Below are 18,377 nucleotides of genomic sequence, written 5' to 3' on the forward strand. Positions count from 1 at the left end.
AAAAACAAAAATCCATTAATATGCTGTCTACAAGAAACTCATTTTAGACCCAAAGATACCTCCAGATTTAAAGTGAAGGGGTGGAAAATAATTTACCATGCTAATGGACATCAAAAGAAAGCTGGGGTGGCAATCCTTATATCAGATCAATTAGATTTTAAGCCAAAGACTACAATAAGAGATGAGGAAGGACACTACATCATACTTAAAAGGTCCATCCAACAAGAAGATCTAACAATTTTAAATATCTATGCCCCCAACATGGGAGTAGCCAACTATATAAGCCAATTAATAACAAAATCAATAAGCACATCAACAATAATACAATAATAGTAGGGGTCTTTAACACCCCCCCTTACTGAAATGGACAGATCATTGAAGCAAAAGATCAACAAGGAAATAAAAGCCTGAAATGACACACTGGACCAGATGGACATCACAGATCTATTCAGAACATTCCATTCCAAAGCAAGAGAATACACATTCTTCTCTAGTGCACATGGAACATTCTCCAGAATAGATCACATCCTGGGTCACAAATAAGGTCTCAACTGGTACCAAAATATTGGGATCTGTCCCTGCATATTTCCAGACCACAATGCTCTGAAGCTAGAACTCAATCACAAGAGGAAAGTTGGAAAGAACTCAAATATATGGAGGCTGAAGAGCATCCTACTAAAAAATGAATGGGTCAACCAGGAAATTAAAGAAGAACTCAAAAAATTCATGGAAACAAATGATAATGAAAACACAACTGTTCAAAATCTGTGGGACATAGCAAAGGCATTCCTGAGAGGAAAGTCTATAGTGATACAAGCCTTTCTTAGGAAACAAGGTCTCAAATATGCAACCTAATCCTATACCTAAAGGAGCTGGAGAAAGAAAGCAAAGAAAGCCTAAACCCCACAGAGGAAGAGAAATAATAAAGAGCAGAGCAGAAATCAATGAAACAGAAACCAATAAAACAGTAGAACAAATCAACAAAACTAGGAGCTGGTTCTTTGAAAGAATTAATAAGATTGATAAGCCCCTGGCCAGACCTATCAAAAAGAAAAGAGAAAGGACCCAAATAAATAAAATCATGAATGAAAGAGGAGAGATCACAACCAACACCAAAGAAATATAAACAATTATAAGAACATATTTTAAAACCACATTGAGATATCACCTTACCCCAGTTAAAATGGCCAAAATTAGCAAGACAGGAAACAACATGTGTTGGAGAGGATGTGGAGAAAGGGGAACCCTCTTACACTGTTGGTGGGAATGCAAGTTGGTGAAGCCTCTTTGCAGAACAGTGTGGAGATTCCCTAAGAAATTAAAAATAGAACTTCCCTATGACCCTGCCATTGCACTACTGGGTATTTACCCCAAAAAAATACAGATGTAGTGAAAAGGGCCATCTGTATCCCCAATGTTTATAGCAGCAATGGCCACGGTCACCAAACTGTGGAAAGAACCAAGATGCCCTTCAACGGACGAATGGATAAGGAAGATGTGGTCCATATATACTATGGAGTATTATGCCTCCATCAGAAAGGACGAATACCCAACTTTTGCAGCAACATGGACGGGACTGGAAGAGATTATGCTGAGTGAAATAAGTCAAGCAGAGAGAGTCAATTATCATATGGTTTCACTTATTTGTGGAGCATAACAAATAGCATGGAGGACATGGGGAGATGGAGAGGAGAAGGGAGTTGGGGAAAATTGGAAGGGGAGGTGAACCATGAGAGACTATGGACTCTGAAAAACAATCTGAGGTTTTGAAGGGGGGGTGGGAGGTTGGGGTACCAGGTGGTGGGTATTATAGAGGGCACAGATTGCATGGAGCACTGGGTATGGTGCAAAAATAATGAATACTGTTATGCTGAAAATAAATAAAAAAATAAATTTAAAAAAAGAACATATTATGAGAAACTATACACCAACAAATTTGACAATCTGGAAGAAATGAATGCATTTCTAGAGACATATAAACTACCAAAACTGAACCAGGAAGAAATAGAAAAACCTAAACAGACCCATAACCAGTGAGGAGATTGAAGCAGTCATCAAAAATCTGCCAACAAACAACAGCTCAGGGCCAGAAGGCTTCCCAGGGGAATTCTACCAAACATTTAAAGAAGAATTAATACCTATTCTTCTGAAACTGTTCCCAAAAAAAGAAATGGAAGGAAAACTTCCAAACTCATTTTATGAGGCCAGCATTACCTTGATTCCAAAACCAGACAAAGATCCCATCAAAAAAGAGAATCACAGACTAATATCCTTGATGAACACAGATGCAAAAATTCTCACCAAAATACTAGCCAATAGGATCCAACAGTACATTAAAAGGATTATTCACCACGACCAAGTCAATTTATTCCAGGACTGCAAGGTTGGCTCAACATCTGCAAATCAATCAATGTGATACAATACATTAATAAAATAAAGAACAAGAACCATATGATACTCTCAATAGATGCTGAAAAGCATTTGACAAAGTACAGTATCCTTTCTTGATCAAAACTCTTCAAAGTATAGGTATAGAGGGTACATACATCAATATCATCAAAGCCACCTATGAAAAACCCACAATGAATATCATTCTCAATGGAGAAAAACTGAGAGTTTTCCACTAAAGTCAGGAACACAGCAGGGATGTCCTCTATCACCACTGATATTCAACATAGTACTAGAAGTTCCAGCCTCAGCAGTCAGACAACAAAAAGAAATTAAAGCCATCCAAATCAGCAAAGAAGTAGTTAAACTATCACTCTTTGCAGATGATATGATACTTTAAGTGGAAAACCCAAAAGACTCCACTCCAAAACTGCTAGAACTTGTACAGGAATTCATTAAAGTGTCAGGATATAAAATCAATGCACAGAAATCAGTTGCATTTCTATACACCAACAACGAGACAGAAGAAAGAGAAATTAAGGAGTCAATCCCATTTACAATTGCACCCAAAACAATAAGATACCTAGGAATAAACCTAACTAAAGAAGCAAAGAATCTGTACTCAGAAAACCATAAAGTGCTCATGAAAGAAATTGAGGAAGATATAAAGAAATGGAAAAATGTTCTATGCTCATGGATTGGAAGAACAAATGTCTATGCTACCTAAAGTAATCTACATGTTTAATGCAATCCCTATCAAAGTACCATCAATTTTTTTCAAAGAAATGGACCAAATAATCCTAAAATTTATATGGAACCAGAAAAGACCTCGAATAACCAGAGGAATGTTGAAAAAAAAAAGCCAAAGTTGGTGGCATCACAATTCCAGACTTCAAGCTCTATTACAAAGCTGTCATCCTCAAGACAGTATGGTACTGGCACAAAAACAAATACATAGATCAATGGAATAGAACAGAGAGCCCAGAAATAGACCCTCAACTCTATGGTCAACTAATATTTGACAAAGCAGGAAAGAATGTCCAATGGAAAAAAGACAGTCTCTTCAACAAATGGTATTGGGAAAATTGGACAGCCACATGCAGAAAAATGAAACTGGACCATTTCCTTATTCCACACACAAAAATAGACTCCAAACAGATGAATGACCACAATGTGAAAAAGGAATCCATCAAAATCCCTGAGGAGAACACAGGCAGCAAGCCCATCGACCTCAGCCACAGTAACTTCTTCCTAGAAACATCGCCAAAGGCAAGGGAAGCAAGGGCAAAAATGAACTATTGGGACTTCATCAAGATCAAAAGCTTTTGCACAGCAAAGGAAACAATTAACAAAACCAAAAGACAACTGACAGAATGGGAGAAGATATATGCAAATGACATATAAGATAGAGGGCTAGTATCCAAAATCTATAAAAAGGTTACCAAACTCAACACCCAAAGGACAAATACGAACAGAGGACACAAACAGACATTTCTTCAAAGAAGATATTCAGATGGCCAACAGACACATGAAAAAGTGCTCCACATCAGTCAGCATCAGGGAAATACAAATCAAAACCACAATGAGATACCACCTCACACCAGTCAGAATGGCTAAAATTAACAAGTCAGGAAATGACAGATGCTGGCGAGGATGTGGACAAAGGGGAGCCCTCCTCCACTGTTGGTGGGAATGCAAGCTGGTGCAGCCACTCTGAAAAACAGCATGGAGGTTCCTCAAAAAGTTGAAAATAGAGCTACCCTACAACCCGCAATCACACTATTGGGTATTTACCCTAAAGATACAAATGTTATGGTCCAAAGGGGCACATGCACCTGGATGTTTATAGCAGCAATGTCCACAATAGCCAAACTATGGAAAGAACCTAGATGTCCACCAACAGATGAATGGATAAAGAAGATGTGGTATATATATACAATAGAATATTATGCAGCCACCCAAAATGAAATCTTGCCACTTGCAATGACATGGATGGATCTAGAGGGTATTATGCTTAGTGAAATAAGTCAATCAGAGAAAGACAATTATCATATGATCTCCCTGATATGAGGAAGTTGAGAGGCAAAGTGGGGAGGTTGGGGGGTAGGGAAGGAAAAAAAGAAACATGAGGGGATCGGGAGGGAGACAAACCATAAGAGACTCTTAATCTCACAAAACAAACTGCGGGTTGCTGGGGGAATGGGGGTATGGAGAGGGTGGTTATGGACATTGGGGAGAATGTGTGCTATGATGAGTGTTGTGAAGTGTGTAAGTCTGACGATTCACAGACCTACACCCCTGGGGCAAATAATACATTATATGTTAATTTAAAAATTATTTTAAAGAATTATTAACAAAATAGTGGAGGCTAAGTACTGGCTGGTGGCACAATAGGGAGCCCTAAAGGCCACAGATATAAGGGGAGTTAACACCACCTGCAGGCTTCTCTCTCTCTACAGAGAGCAGCAATGTGTACTCACAAAAAAATGATGGCAAGAGTTCTGAGAAGGCATCCCTCATACGTGTTACAGGCTTAAGGGTGAGGAAGAGCAGCTGCTGAAGGATGGCCATGGAGCCCAGCCCAGATTCTTCTTCTCCATCTCCCCTATAAAAACACAAACACAAACAAACAAAAAAATCACTGGTGATACGATGTTAAAAAAAAAAAAAATCAAGGGAAATAACTTCATAATACCAAGAGACAAAACAATCAACAGAACCAAACCTACATATAAAACAGATGTTGGAGCTATCAACATTTAATAAGAAATAACTATGTGGGTTCCTGGTTGGCTCAATCCATGGATTGTGCAACTCTTGATCTCAGGGTTGTGAGTTCAAGCTCCACACTGTATATAGAAATTACTTAAAAATAAAATCTTATAAAAAAAATTTTTAAGTAAAATAACCACAAAAATTTGTCAAAGGCTCCAATGGAAAAAGTAGCAACACTCATTGTCAGATGAGTAATTTCAACAGAGATGGTAACTAAGAAAAATCAATGAAGATGCTGGAAATAAAAAACACAGTGTTAAGAGTTCCAGATTGTCACTGTCTAGTTCATCAGTAGACATAGCAGAACTAAGGGAAGAATTACTGAATTTGAAAATACCCAAATTGAAAGAGAGAAAAGAGTAAAAATTTAAATATATATATATATATATATATATATATATATATATATATGAATGACAATATCAAACGATCTAACAGATGCACAATTAGAATTCCAGAAAGAAAAAAATGATAGGGAATTGCGTAGAATAAATATCTGAAGGGATAACGGCTAAGAATTTTCAAAAGTAATGGCATCTATCAAACTACAGATCAAACCACCAAGCAAGATAAATATCCAACTTCTGAAAACACAAAACAAAGAGAAAATCTTAAAAGCAGCCAAAGGGGGAAAAATTTATAAAGAGAAATACACATACAAATGATAATAGCCATCTTGTTAGAAACATGCAAGCTAGAAGACAGTAGAGTGACATTTTTTGAGGACTGGATGAGAGAGTGACATCAAGATGGAGGAGGAGGTGACTCCAGCCTCCATTTTCCCCCTCCACACACACACACACACAAAAGCAATTAGATACTTATCCATAAACAAAAAATAGCTCTGGGAGAGTTCAGAAGTCCAGCTAAGAAGCTTCACCAACAGAGGTGTCTCTGTGGCGCAGTTGGTTAACCATCCAATTCTTAATTTTGGCTCAGGTCATGGTCATAGGGTTGTGGGATCAAAACCTGCATCAGACTCCCTGCTGAGCAGGGAGTCTGCCTGAGATTCTCTCTCCTTCTCCGTCTGCCTTGCCCCAATAAACAATTAAATCTTTAAAAACAAAGAAGAAGAAGATGATGATGACAAAGAAGAAGCTTCAGCAACACAATAGAGAAAAAAACCTGAAAATAACCATACATAAAAGGTAGAAAGAAGTTTCATTTTGCCTGCATCGTTCCATCCCCCGGGTTGGCACTGTTCTGTGCCAAGAGGGAACTCCCCCAGCCCAAGAGAATTCCCCATGCTGGTAAAAGGAAAGCAGGGTGAGCAACAAGTTTCCCCAGCCTTTCAGAGCACTGCACAAAGAACCCACTTCAGTTTTACCCTCCCCAGAAACCAGCAAAGCTGAGACCTTTAGAAATGGCTAGGAACAACGAACAAGGGCAGGGGCTCCCAATATCACTCACAGTGTGATCAACTGTGGTTCCTAGTGGCCTGCTCTGCAGAGGACCACAAAAATCTTCAGGAATAAGGACCTCAACAGCCCTTGCAGATGCTACAGACCCAACCCTGGCTTTCTTCGCTGAGAATTTCATTACAGACCTCAGCAGACTGCTTCACAGAGGTCCCCACCAGCTTTATTGCTGAGGAAGCCAAAAGCTAGCACAGCCCCTGCAGACAGATGTCCTGCAGATTTTGCCATGATATTTTCACCCTGCAGGTTTTTAGGCTCACAGATATCAGCTACCTGAGTCCTTCCATGCTCCCTCCACACCAAAACCCAGGTCCACACTGCCAGCATCAGCTTCAACAGCTATGTGCATGCAAGATGCCAGCGCAGGGCCCCACAGCTGCTCCCCATCTGCATGTAGATAGTTAAGGCCCCCAGAATGGCTTGTAGACTCAGAGATGGCCCTGACTCCAGTCATTGCCTACACTGCCACGGGAGGCCTGACATAGGAGCACCTAAATAGGTAAAGTAAATATTAACAGAGATAAAGGGAGAGTTAGACAGCAATACAATAGCAGCAAAGGACGTCAATGTTCTATTTTCATCAATGGATAGATTATCCACACAGAAAATCAGTAACAAAACACTGGCCTTAAAAAAACACATTAAATCACATGGACTTGATATATTATACAGATCATTGCATCCACAAGCAACAAAAGACATGTTCTTTTCAAGCACACATGGAACATTTTGCAGGACAGATCATGTTAGGACACAAAACAAGTCAATAAATTTAAAGACTGAAAAAAGATCAAGCATCTTTTCCAATCCAGTGGTATGAAACTGGAAATTAATTGTAAAAGGAAAACAGGAAAATTCTAAAATTGTGGAGATTAAACAACATGCTACTAGAAAACCAATGGGTCAAAGAAGAAATCAAAAGGGAAATCAAAATACACCTTCAGACCAAGGGAAATGGAAATACAACATACCAAAATATGTGGAATACAGCTAAAGCAGTTCTTAGACAGTTCACAGCAATAAATGCCTATCTCAAGTAACAAGAAAAATCTCAAATAAATCACTTACTCTTGAGCCTCAAGGAATGAGAAAATGAATAAACAAAGCCCAAAATTAAAAGAAGGAAAGAAAAAATGAAGATCAAAGTGGAAATAAATGAAGTAGACTAAAAGGATAACAGAAAAGATTAATGAAACTAAGAGTTATTTTTCTTAAAAAATAAACTAATACGACAAAACTTTAGCTACACTAAGAAAAAAAAGAGAAGGGGCTCAAATAAAATCAGAAATGAAAGAGGAGACATTACAACTGATACCACAGAAATAAAGGATCCTAAGAGACTTTATGAATACATACCAACAAATTAGACAGCCTAGAAAAAATGGATAAATCCCAGAAACATACAACCTACCAAGAACTAATCATGAAAAGAGAACATCTGAACAGATTACTAGTAAGAAGGCTGAATCAGTAATAAAAACCACCAAAAAAACAAAAGTCCAGGACCAGACAGTAATTCACTGGTAATTCTACAAAATACTTAAAGGAGAATTAATACCAACTCTTGTCAAACTCCAAAAAAAAAACAGAAGAGGAAGGAACACTTCCAGACTCATTTTACAAGGCCAGCATTATTGTTACTATTGTCACTATTGATACCAGAAGCAGACAAGGATGACACAAGAAAACTACAGGCCAAAATCTGTCATGAACATAGATGCAAAAATCCCCAATAAAATATGAGCATACCAAATTCTACAATACATGAAAAAAATCACACACTATGCAAATGGGATTTATTCCAGAGCTGCAAGGATGGTTCTACATCTACAAGCCAATTAACATTTTATACTACATTGACAAAATGAAGGTGAAAATCATATGATCATCTCAATACATGTAGAAAAAAACATCTGACAAATTTCAACACTTACTTATAATCAAAACTCTCAACAAGTTGAGTATAGAGAGAACATACATCAACATAACAGCCATAAATGACAGTCCGACAGCTAATGTCATATTCAGTGGTGAAAAACTATAATCTTTTCTCTAAGATCAAGAATAAGACAAGGTTGCCCACTCTCACCACTTTTGTTCAAAACAGTATCAAAAATCCTAGCCAGAGCACTTCGCAAGAGAAAGAAATAAAAGTCACCCATGGGGCACCTAGGTGACTCAGTCAGTTAAGCAACTGCCTTCAGCTCAGGTCATGAACCCAGGTTCCTGGGATCTGGCAGTGTTGGGCTCTCTGCTCAGTGGAGAGTCTGTTTCTCCCTCTCCCTCTCCCTCTGCCCTTCTTCCCACTCATGCTCTCTCTCTCTCTCTAGTAAATGGTGTTTTTTTTTTAATTCATCCAAATTGGAAAGAAAGAAGTAAAACTGTCACTATTTGCGATTGACATATTATAAACTGAAAATATTAGGACTACCAAAGAACTGTGAGAGCTAGTAAAAAAAATTTCAATAAAGTTGTAGGATTCCAAATCAATATACAAAAATCTATTATGTTCCTATACACTAATAACAAACTAACACAAGAAAAATTAAGAAAACAATCCCATTTTCAACTGTGTCAAAAAATAAAATAAAATACCTAGGAATAAATTTAACCAAAGCGGTAAAAGACCTATACATTGAAAACTATAAGACAATAATGAAAGAATTAAAGAAGACACAAATAAATGGAAAGATATTCCATGTTCATGGATATGGAGAAAATAATTGCAAATAATATATTAGATAAGGGGTTAATATCCAAAGTACATAAAGAACTCAAACAACTTGAGAGCAAAATAACAACAACCTAATTAAAAAATGGGCAGAGGATCTGAATAGACATTTTTCCAAAGACATAGAGATGGCAAATAGGTACATGAAAAGACACTTAACATTATTTATCATTGGGGAAATACAAGCCAAAACCACAATGAGATATTACCTCACACTTGTTAGAATGGATATTACCAAAAAAATAAGAAATAAATGTTGGTGAGGATGTGGAAAAGGAATGCGCATGCACTGTTGGTGGGAATGTAAATTGGTGCAGCCTCTATGTTTTACTCCACTGGACCAGTGTAGAAGTTCCTCAAAACTATCATATGATCCAGCAATTCCACTTGAGTTTTTAATTTGAAAGAAACAAAAACGCTACCTCAAAAAGATGTCTTCACTCCCATGTTCATTGCAGCATTATTCACAATACCCAAAACATGGAAATAGCCTAAGTGTCCACTGATGGGTGAATGAATAAAGATGATGAAATATTATTCAGCCATTTTAAAAAAGGGACATCCTGCCATTTGCAACAACGTGATAGACCTTAAGGGCTTTATGCTAAGTGAAATAAGTCAGATGGAAAAAGATAAATACCATATGATCTCATTTATATGCATAATATTTTTAAAAATTTAAACAAGCTCATGAATACAGAGAACAGATTGGTGTTTGCCAGTGGCAGGGGTTTTGTTTTGTTTTGTTTTTTAAGATTTTTTATTTCTGTATTTCAGAGAAAGAGACAGAAATAGAAAGAGCAGGAGCATATAGGAGAGGGAGCAAAATGAGGGGGTCCATCCCAGGACCCTGGGATCATGAGCTGAGCCGAAGGCAGATGCTTAACTAACTGATCCATCCAGGCACCCCAGAGGCAGGAGTTTCATCCAAAAATAAATACACACACACACACATACACACACAAAACATACATGATACATATATAATATATATTTAATAATACTGTGTTAGAGTCAAAATTACAAAGAAAGCAGACCTTTCTTATAAGAAAAATATTATAACTGTACAGTGATAAATGTTAAACTTGTTGTGATGATCATTTCACTATATATATATATATATATATTGAACCATTATGTTATATATCTGAAACTAATATAATATTACATGTCAATTATATCTTAATTTTTAGAAATAAATCAAGGAGTTAGAAAAAAACAGTTAGTAAACCAAAATAGCTCATTCTCTGAAAACTAATCAACAAAACAGAAATTGTTAACTTGATTTCTAAAAGAAAGCACAAGCACACAAAAGAAATAAGGTCAAAATGGGATTTTTTTTTAAATCATGAGACTACTTTGTACAACTATATGAATGAAATAAAAACATTTTAAATAATATATAGATGAAATAAACAACATTCTAAACAAGTGAATTATGTAAAAAGAAAAACAGAAATAGAAAGTCATAAAAGAGCTCCTCTGACAAAAAGACAGTAGACTCAGTCAGTTTCACAAAGAAATCCACTAAACTTGTAAAAATCAGATTATGTAAACACTGCTTAAGCCATTTCAGAGCACTGAAACAACATCCAAATTATTTTTATAATGCAAATTTAACATCAATTCTAAAACCAAATACTACATAATAAAATAACTATAAGCCAATCTCATTTATTAATATTAATGCAAAAATTATAAATAAAATATTAGCAAACACAATCCAAAAACCCATCATGATCAAGTAGTGTTTATTCCAGAAATTTAAGAGGGGTTCAGTATTTGGAAATCCATTAATTAATCACTTTAATAGAACTACTTTTCTAAGTGCTGGAACAAACAATCCTAAAATTTGTAGGGAACCAGAAAAGAATTGGAATCGCCAAGGAAATGTAGAAAAAGAAAAACAAAGCTGGGGACATCACATTCCCTGATTTCAAGCTATATTACAGAGCTGTGATCACCAAGACAGCACAGTACTGGTACAAAAACAGATCAAGGGAACAGAATAGAGAGCCGAGCTATATATCTTCAACTCTATGGTCAAATAATCTTTGACCAAGTGGGGCACCTGGGTGGCTCAGTGGTTAAGCCTCTACCTTCGGCTCAGGTCATGATCTCGGGGTCCTGGGATCGAGCCCCACATCGGGGGGGGGGGGGCACACACAAAACATACATGATACATATATAATATATATTTAATAATACTGTGTTAGAGTCAAAATTACAAAGAAAGCAGGAGCCTGCTTCCCCCCCTCTCTCTCTACCTGCCTCTCTGACTACTTGTGATCTCTGTAAAATTAATAAATAAAATCTTAAAAAAAAAAATCTTTGACAAAGCCAGAAAAAATATCCAATGGAAAAAAGACAGTCTCTTCAACAAATGGTGCTGGGAAAATTGGATAGCCACATGCAGAAGAATGAAACTCAACCATTCTCTTACACCATACACAAGATAAATACACAAAAATAAACTCTAAATGGATGAAAGACCTCAATGTGAGACAGGAATCATTCAAAATCTTTAAGGGGAGCATAGGCAGAAACCTCTCTGACATTGGCCACAGCAACATCTTTCAAGACATGTCTCCAAAGGCAACAAAGCAAAACTGAACTTTTGGGACTTCAAAATAAAATCTTCTGCACAGCAAATGGAAGAGTCAACAAAACAAAGAGGCAACCCACAGAATGGGAGAAGATATTTGCAAATGACACTACAGATAAAGGGCTATTACCCAAAATCTATAAAGAATTTCTCAAACTCTGGGGCGCCTGGGTGGCTCAGTGGGTTAAGCCGCTGCCTTCGGCTCAGGTCATGATCTCAGGGTCCTGGGATCGAGTCCCGCATCGGGCTCTCTGCTCAGCAGGGAGCCTGCTTCCTCCTCTCTCTCTCTGCCTGCCTCTCTGCCTACTTGTGATCTCTCTCTGTCAAATAAATAAATAAAATCTTAAAAAAAAAAAGAGAGAATTTCTCAAACTCAACACCCAAAAAACAATCAAGTCAAAAAATGGGCAGAAGACATGCACAGACACTTCTCCAAAGACATACAAATGGCTAATGGATACATGAAAAAAGGTTCAACATCATTAGTCATCAGGGAAAGTCAAATCAAAACCACACTGAGATATCACCTTACACCAGTTAGAATGGTAATAATTGACAAGGCAAGAAACAACAAATGTTGGAGAGGTTGTGGAAAAAGGGGAACCCTCTTACACTGTAAGCAGGAATGCAAGCTTGTGCAGCCACTTTGGAAAACAATGTGGAGATTCCTCAAAAAATTAAAAACAGAGCTACCCTATGACCCAGTAATTGCACTACTGGGTATTTACCCCAAAGATACTGATGTAGCGAAAAGAAGAGCTACATGTACCCCAATGTTCATAGCAACAGTGTTCACAATAGCCAAACTGTGGAAGGAGACTAGATGCCCTTCAACAGGTGAAGGGATAAAGATGGGGTCCATATACACAATGGAATATTACTCAGCCAACAGAAAGGATGAATACCCACCATTTGCCATGACATGGATGGAACCAGAGAATATTCTGAGGGAAATAAGTCAAGCAGAGAAAGTAAATTATCATATGGTTTCACTTATATGTGGAACATAAGGAATAGCATGGAGGACATTAGCAAAAGGAAGGGAAAACTGAAGGGGTCAGGGGAATCAGAGGGGAAGACAAACCATGAGAGACTATGGACTCTGGGAAACAAACTGAGGGTTTCAGAGAGGAGGGGTGGGGGGTGGGTGAGCCCAGTGATGGGTAGTAAGGAGGACATGTATTGCATGGAGCACTTGCATGGGTGTTATATGCAAACAATGAATCATAGAACACTATTGCAAAAACTACTGATGTACTATATGATGGCTAACACAATAAAATAAAATTTTAAAAAAAGAACTAAAGAGGAAAATATACTTATCTCCACAGATTTTAGCAATGGAAAAACTGAACATTAATATTTTTTAAAAGCCTCAGGGGCACCTGGGTGGCTCAGTGGATTAAAGCCTCTGCCTTCGGCTCAGGTCACCGTCCCAGGGTCCTGGGATCGAGTCCCACATCGGGCTCTCTGTTCTGCAGGGAGCCTGCTTCCTCCTCTCTCTCTGCCTGCCTCTCTGCCTACTTGTAATCTCTCTGTCACATAAATAAATAAAATCTTAAAAATAAATAAATAAAAAATAAAAGCCTCAAAAATAGGAATAACTCATGAATGTAAATAATATTAAAATAAACTTTAATTTTTAAAAAATAAATACATTTTTAAAAATTAGTAGCTGATACAATGGGAATAGACTAGGATAGCAGTTCTCAAATTATGGTCTGTGTATCCAAAACAAGACATTATGTATTTCCGCTTTATACTATGATGAGCCAAAAGCAGTGTTGGAAAAAACTGCTGGTGCCTTAGCACAAATCAAGGTAGTGGCAATAAACTCCTCTAAGTTGTCATTGCATTCTTCAATGCACATATTCGTGGCAGTAGAAAAAAAGTGATTTTTTAACTTAAGATATCCTGAAGTAGTAAAAATAATCCAACTTAGTAAGTTTTGACCCTTGAGCAAATGACTTAAATATTCTAGGTGAAGAAATGGGAAATATATATAAAGCATTTCCACTGCATACCAACGTAGAATGGCTGTCCCCAGGAAAAGCATTTTTGCAACCGAGTTGCAAACTGAAATTGTGTATTTTTCTTTTCTTTTTTTTTTTTTTTAAAGATTTTATTTATTTATTTGAAAGACAGAGATCACAAGTAGGCAGAGGCAGGTAGAGAGACAGGGGGAAGCAGGCTTCCTGCTGAGCAGAGAGCCCAAGCAGGGCTCGATCCCAGGACCCTGGGATCATGACCTGAGCTGAGGGCAGAGGCTTTAACACACTGAGCCACCCAGGTGCCCTGAAATTGTGTATTTTTCATGGAACATAGTATTTACTTGGAAGAATAACTGGGAGACAAACTATAGCTATTATATAGTTGGTAATTATAGTTTGTATTCATTCAACAAATATTTCCTTAATAATTATTCGACAGATATTTCCTTAATAATTAATAAGGTGATCTCTCACTTCAAGGAAAACTGACAATGTTGTCGCTTAGAGAGAATTCAAGCATTCAAACAAAAATTAAAATTTTAGAAAATTTTTGTCCACCACCCTGAGTTCGACAGCTTCTCAATACTTAGATTTTTTTCTGATAAGATCAGCAGTGAGTTATTTCGCTCAGCATAATACCCTCTAGTTCCATCCACATCGTCACAAATGGCAAGATTTCATTTCTTTTGATGACTGTATAGTATTCCATTGTGTGTGTGTGTATATATATATATATATATATATATATATATATATATATATATATATATATATACCAACCACATCTTCTTTAACCATTAATCTATCGATGGACATCTAGGTTCTTTCCATAGTTGGGTATTGTGGGCATTGCTGCTATAAACATTCGGGTGCATGTGCCCTTTCGGGTCTCTACATTTTTATCTTTAGGGTAAATACCAGTAGTGCGATTGCTATGATCTCCGATATGAGGAAGTTGAGAGGCAAAGTGGGGAATTTGGCGGCGGGGGTGGGGGGGTAAGAAAGGAATAAATGAAACAAGATGGGATAAGAGACTCTTAATCTCACAAAACATACTGAGGATTGCCGGGGGGAGCAGGGTAGGGAGAGGGTGGTTGAGTTATGGACATTGGGAAAGGTATATGCTATGGTGAATGCTGTGAAGTGTGTAAACCTGGCAATTTACAGACCTGTACCCCTGGGGCTAATGATACATTATATGTTAATTAAAAATTTTTTTTTAATTTTAAATAAGCAGAAATAAACAATCCAAAAAAAAAAAAAAAAAAAGATCGGCAGTGAGTTTAAAAAGTGATTTTTTTGGGGTACCATATAAATCAAATTATGTCAAAAACATTTGCAAGATCTGCATAACTCAATGAACGCATTTTCCAAATGACGAATGTGTGGGGTTACAAAACCACATGTAAGCAATCCCTTCAAAGTACAAGACAGACCAATGGACTTTAACAGAGTACAAAAAGTCTCATTAATATAGTTTAAGATTCTTCTTTGCAATCAACTTTATCACCTGTCAAGTTTTGGAAGAGCATCAAAGAACATCCATAATTATCTGAAAAGGTTATTAAAATACACCTTCCTTTTCCAACTACCTATTGAAGTCCAGATTTTCTTAAGTACTTCAACTAAAACAATGTAGTGCAAACAGACTGAATGTAAAATGAATATGAGAATCTGTCTTCTACTATAAGACAAAAAAGATCTGCAAAAATGTAAACACTACCCTGCTTCTAACTTTTGTTTTGAAAGTATTTTTTGTAAAATATGTTTATGTTAACACAGTACTTTTACCACTGTTATTTCTCAATTAATGAAACTTAAAATTTTTATGAGGTTTAGCTTCTAACATGGAACATCCCAAAAGATAAAATTCCAATGGACAAAAGCTCTTTGGATTCTTCAGTAATTTTTAAGAGAGTAAAAGAGTCTTGAGATCCGCTGCACTGTAGACATTCCCATTAAGGTCAGGATGAAATCAGGTCTGGGCAGAAATATAGATGACACGGGCATATGTTGTGCCAGAAAGCAGAGAAGCTTTCAAAGGCTGTTTAAATTATGTAAAAAATGACATAGGTATTAACCTGAAGGAGCCCCATCGCTCACCCACCCAAGTCAAAATAGGATAATTTGAGCATCAAATGAGAACAGTACTTGTAACTGGTTAAAATACATCAAATACACAACCATCCAAGAAATCCTCAGGATAGTTTAAAAACCACCAAATAAAATTTCATTAGTCACCTTTGAGGGTTGCTAAAACATCATCTTATTTTTCTGAAAACTGATAAAGTGTTCTACAAAATGAAGCACTTTTTCCATGTTTTTTCCTGAATAAACTATTTTTAAAAAGCAAATGATGATGACTTCAAGTACATATTATAAAGTCCAGTTAATAACTGAAGAAATGTTGTTAATCAATAACTTGCAAACTCTAATAGAGCTAAGTATCACTACCTATTAAATATAAAATGATGAAGTGAAAGATCAACAGAGGGCGCCTGGGTGGCTCAGTGGGTTAAGCCGCTGCCTTTGGCTCAGGTCATGATCTCAGGGTCCTGGGATCCAGTCCTGCATCGGACTCTCTGCTCAGCAGGGAGACTGCCTGCCTCTCTCTCTCTCTCTCTCTCTCTCTCTCTCTCTGCCTGCCTCTCTGTCTACTTGTGATCTCTCGCAAATAAAAAAAATCTTTAAAAAAAAGAAAAAGAAAAAGAAAGATCAACAGAAAAATGCAGTGTATAAATAAGTTTGACATTTGAATCCAACTGACCTTAATGTCACTGAGATGGGGCAACTAGCCATTTTGTGCTTCCTGATCTGACGAAAAGTACACAGTGCCATTTACAAAGTTTTCCTGCCAAAGGTAATCAATCCTCTACCTCTAACTACCAATTTATAAGAAATATGTGGCATAGAGATACAAATCAAAACATAATCAAATTCAGCATGAGGGAAAGCACAGGCCAGTTAACATGGCATAGAAAAGAAAATGTTGGGGCTACAGAACAGGGTGAGGGACTTTTATATAGAGAGACTTCAGAGGCACATTAAGCAAATACAATGTGCCAGCCTTATTTGGATCTTTATTTAAACCAACCACAAAAAGGCACTTTTGAGACAACCTGGAAAATTTGAACATGGACTAAGTATTGGGTGATATTAATTTTGTCACATGCAATAAAGTCCTTATCTGTTTAAGATTCCATGAATTTGTTTTCAAATACTCCAAAAAAAAAAAAAAAAAAGGTAGGAGGATAAAGCAAGTTAAGCAAAATGTTGGTGGTTATGGAACCTGGCCAAGGATTGTTAATATGATTTTAATTTTGTGTATGTTTGTAAATTTTATATAATAAAAAAAGAGTATTCTGAAGACACATATATTGACTACACAAAATATAAAATAACACCTGTACTGACAATATGAAATATAAAATAAATATATGCCATAGCACTCTGCCCTTGAATTTATAATTCTGGAAAGAAAATGAAAGAATGGTGGGAAAAAAAGGAACAATGTAATATTGCTTTATTTAAGGTAATACTCAGATTGAATGATTCAAGCAGTAAGTGTAACAGCTCCAGGAAGAGATTAATATTACTGGAGTTATCAAATAGTTACAGGAATGATGTTTACTCTAATAAAAAAAAAAAATCACTAGGATATGTTTGTGCGTCTTTTTAAGTTTCTGAACCGGTCTAGTAGGTAGACTAATTTTTCACTCCTGAAATTCACTGTAAATAATAGAAATTCTCAAAAGTCGAGACCATAAAAGCACATCTGTCTTGCCCAGTAAAATAATTTGGTGTTGAAGCAGAAGTTTAAATAGCAAAAAGATGCAGATACAAAGGTAAATAAAATATATTTATCCACAAAGGTCTATGGAATCATTTTAGTAAAAGTAGCTTTTTGGCAAAATGTACACAAACAGTTTAAAAAGCAATCTCTACAAATGTTTTAATTATATCATGACAAATTTAGCCCACAAATCAATAATGTGGCTGCAATTTTAAATAATAAATTATATTAAAAGTCCAGTAACAGACTATACTGATGCTGCTACACTTGGCACACAGTAAACACAGAATTATACCTCACTGGGTCTATAAAGATACTCTGGAAAGACAGAAAGAGTAAAATCTCAAGAAAATTAGAGAAAACACTACTCTGGGTACAACTTGTAAATGAGAATACAACCTGTATGTGACCAGAAGCAGATAAGACTTTTAAATAAAATTTTCACTTGAGTAAGATTAAATGCTAACCCATGCTCAATGACAGGTCATTTCTAACTATTTTTACTAACAAAAAACAGCAGACAACTTCACCATATCTGTGGTTATAAAGCAGCTTCTCCTCTTCCCAAAACATTATCATATAAACTTACCCTTATCCAAAGGTAAGTTACTTTGATCTTCTGTATTGGTTCAAATTAAGAAAATATAAATAACAGATTGGGGGGACAGAACTCCAT

At 36.5% G+C, this 18,377-nt stretch overlaps 1 protein-coding gene across 1 annotated transcript in view; it reads right to left on the minus strand.

The window, feature by feature from the left end:
- The window catches only part of HYDIN (HYDIN axonemal central pair apparatus protein), a 385,540-nt gene that overhangs the window by 358,049 nt on the left and 9,114 nt on the right, over positions 1 to 18,377 (minus strand). Inside the window, exon 2 of the mRNA XM_059150954.1 lies at positions 4,869 to 4,993. The gene's annotated coding sequence lies outside the window, so the exon portion shown is untranslated. The remainder of the gene's footprint in view (positions 1 to 4,868; positions 4,994 to 18,377) is intronic.

Source organism: Mustela lutreola, chromosome 16 (assembly GCF_030435805.1).
Source record: "Mustela lutreola isolate mMusLut2 chromosome 16, mMusLut2.pri, whole genome shotgun sequence".
NCBI lineage: Eukaryota > Metazoa > Chordata > Mammalia > Carnivora > Mustelidae > Mustela > Mustela lutreola.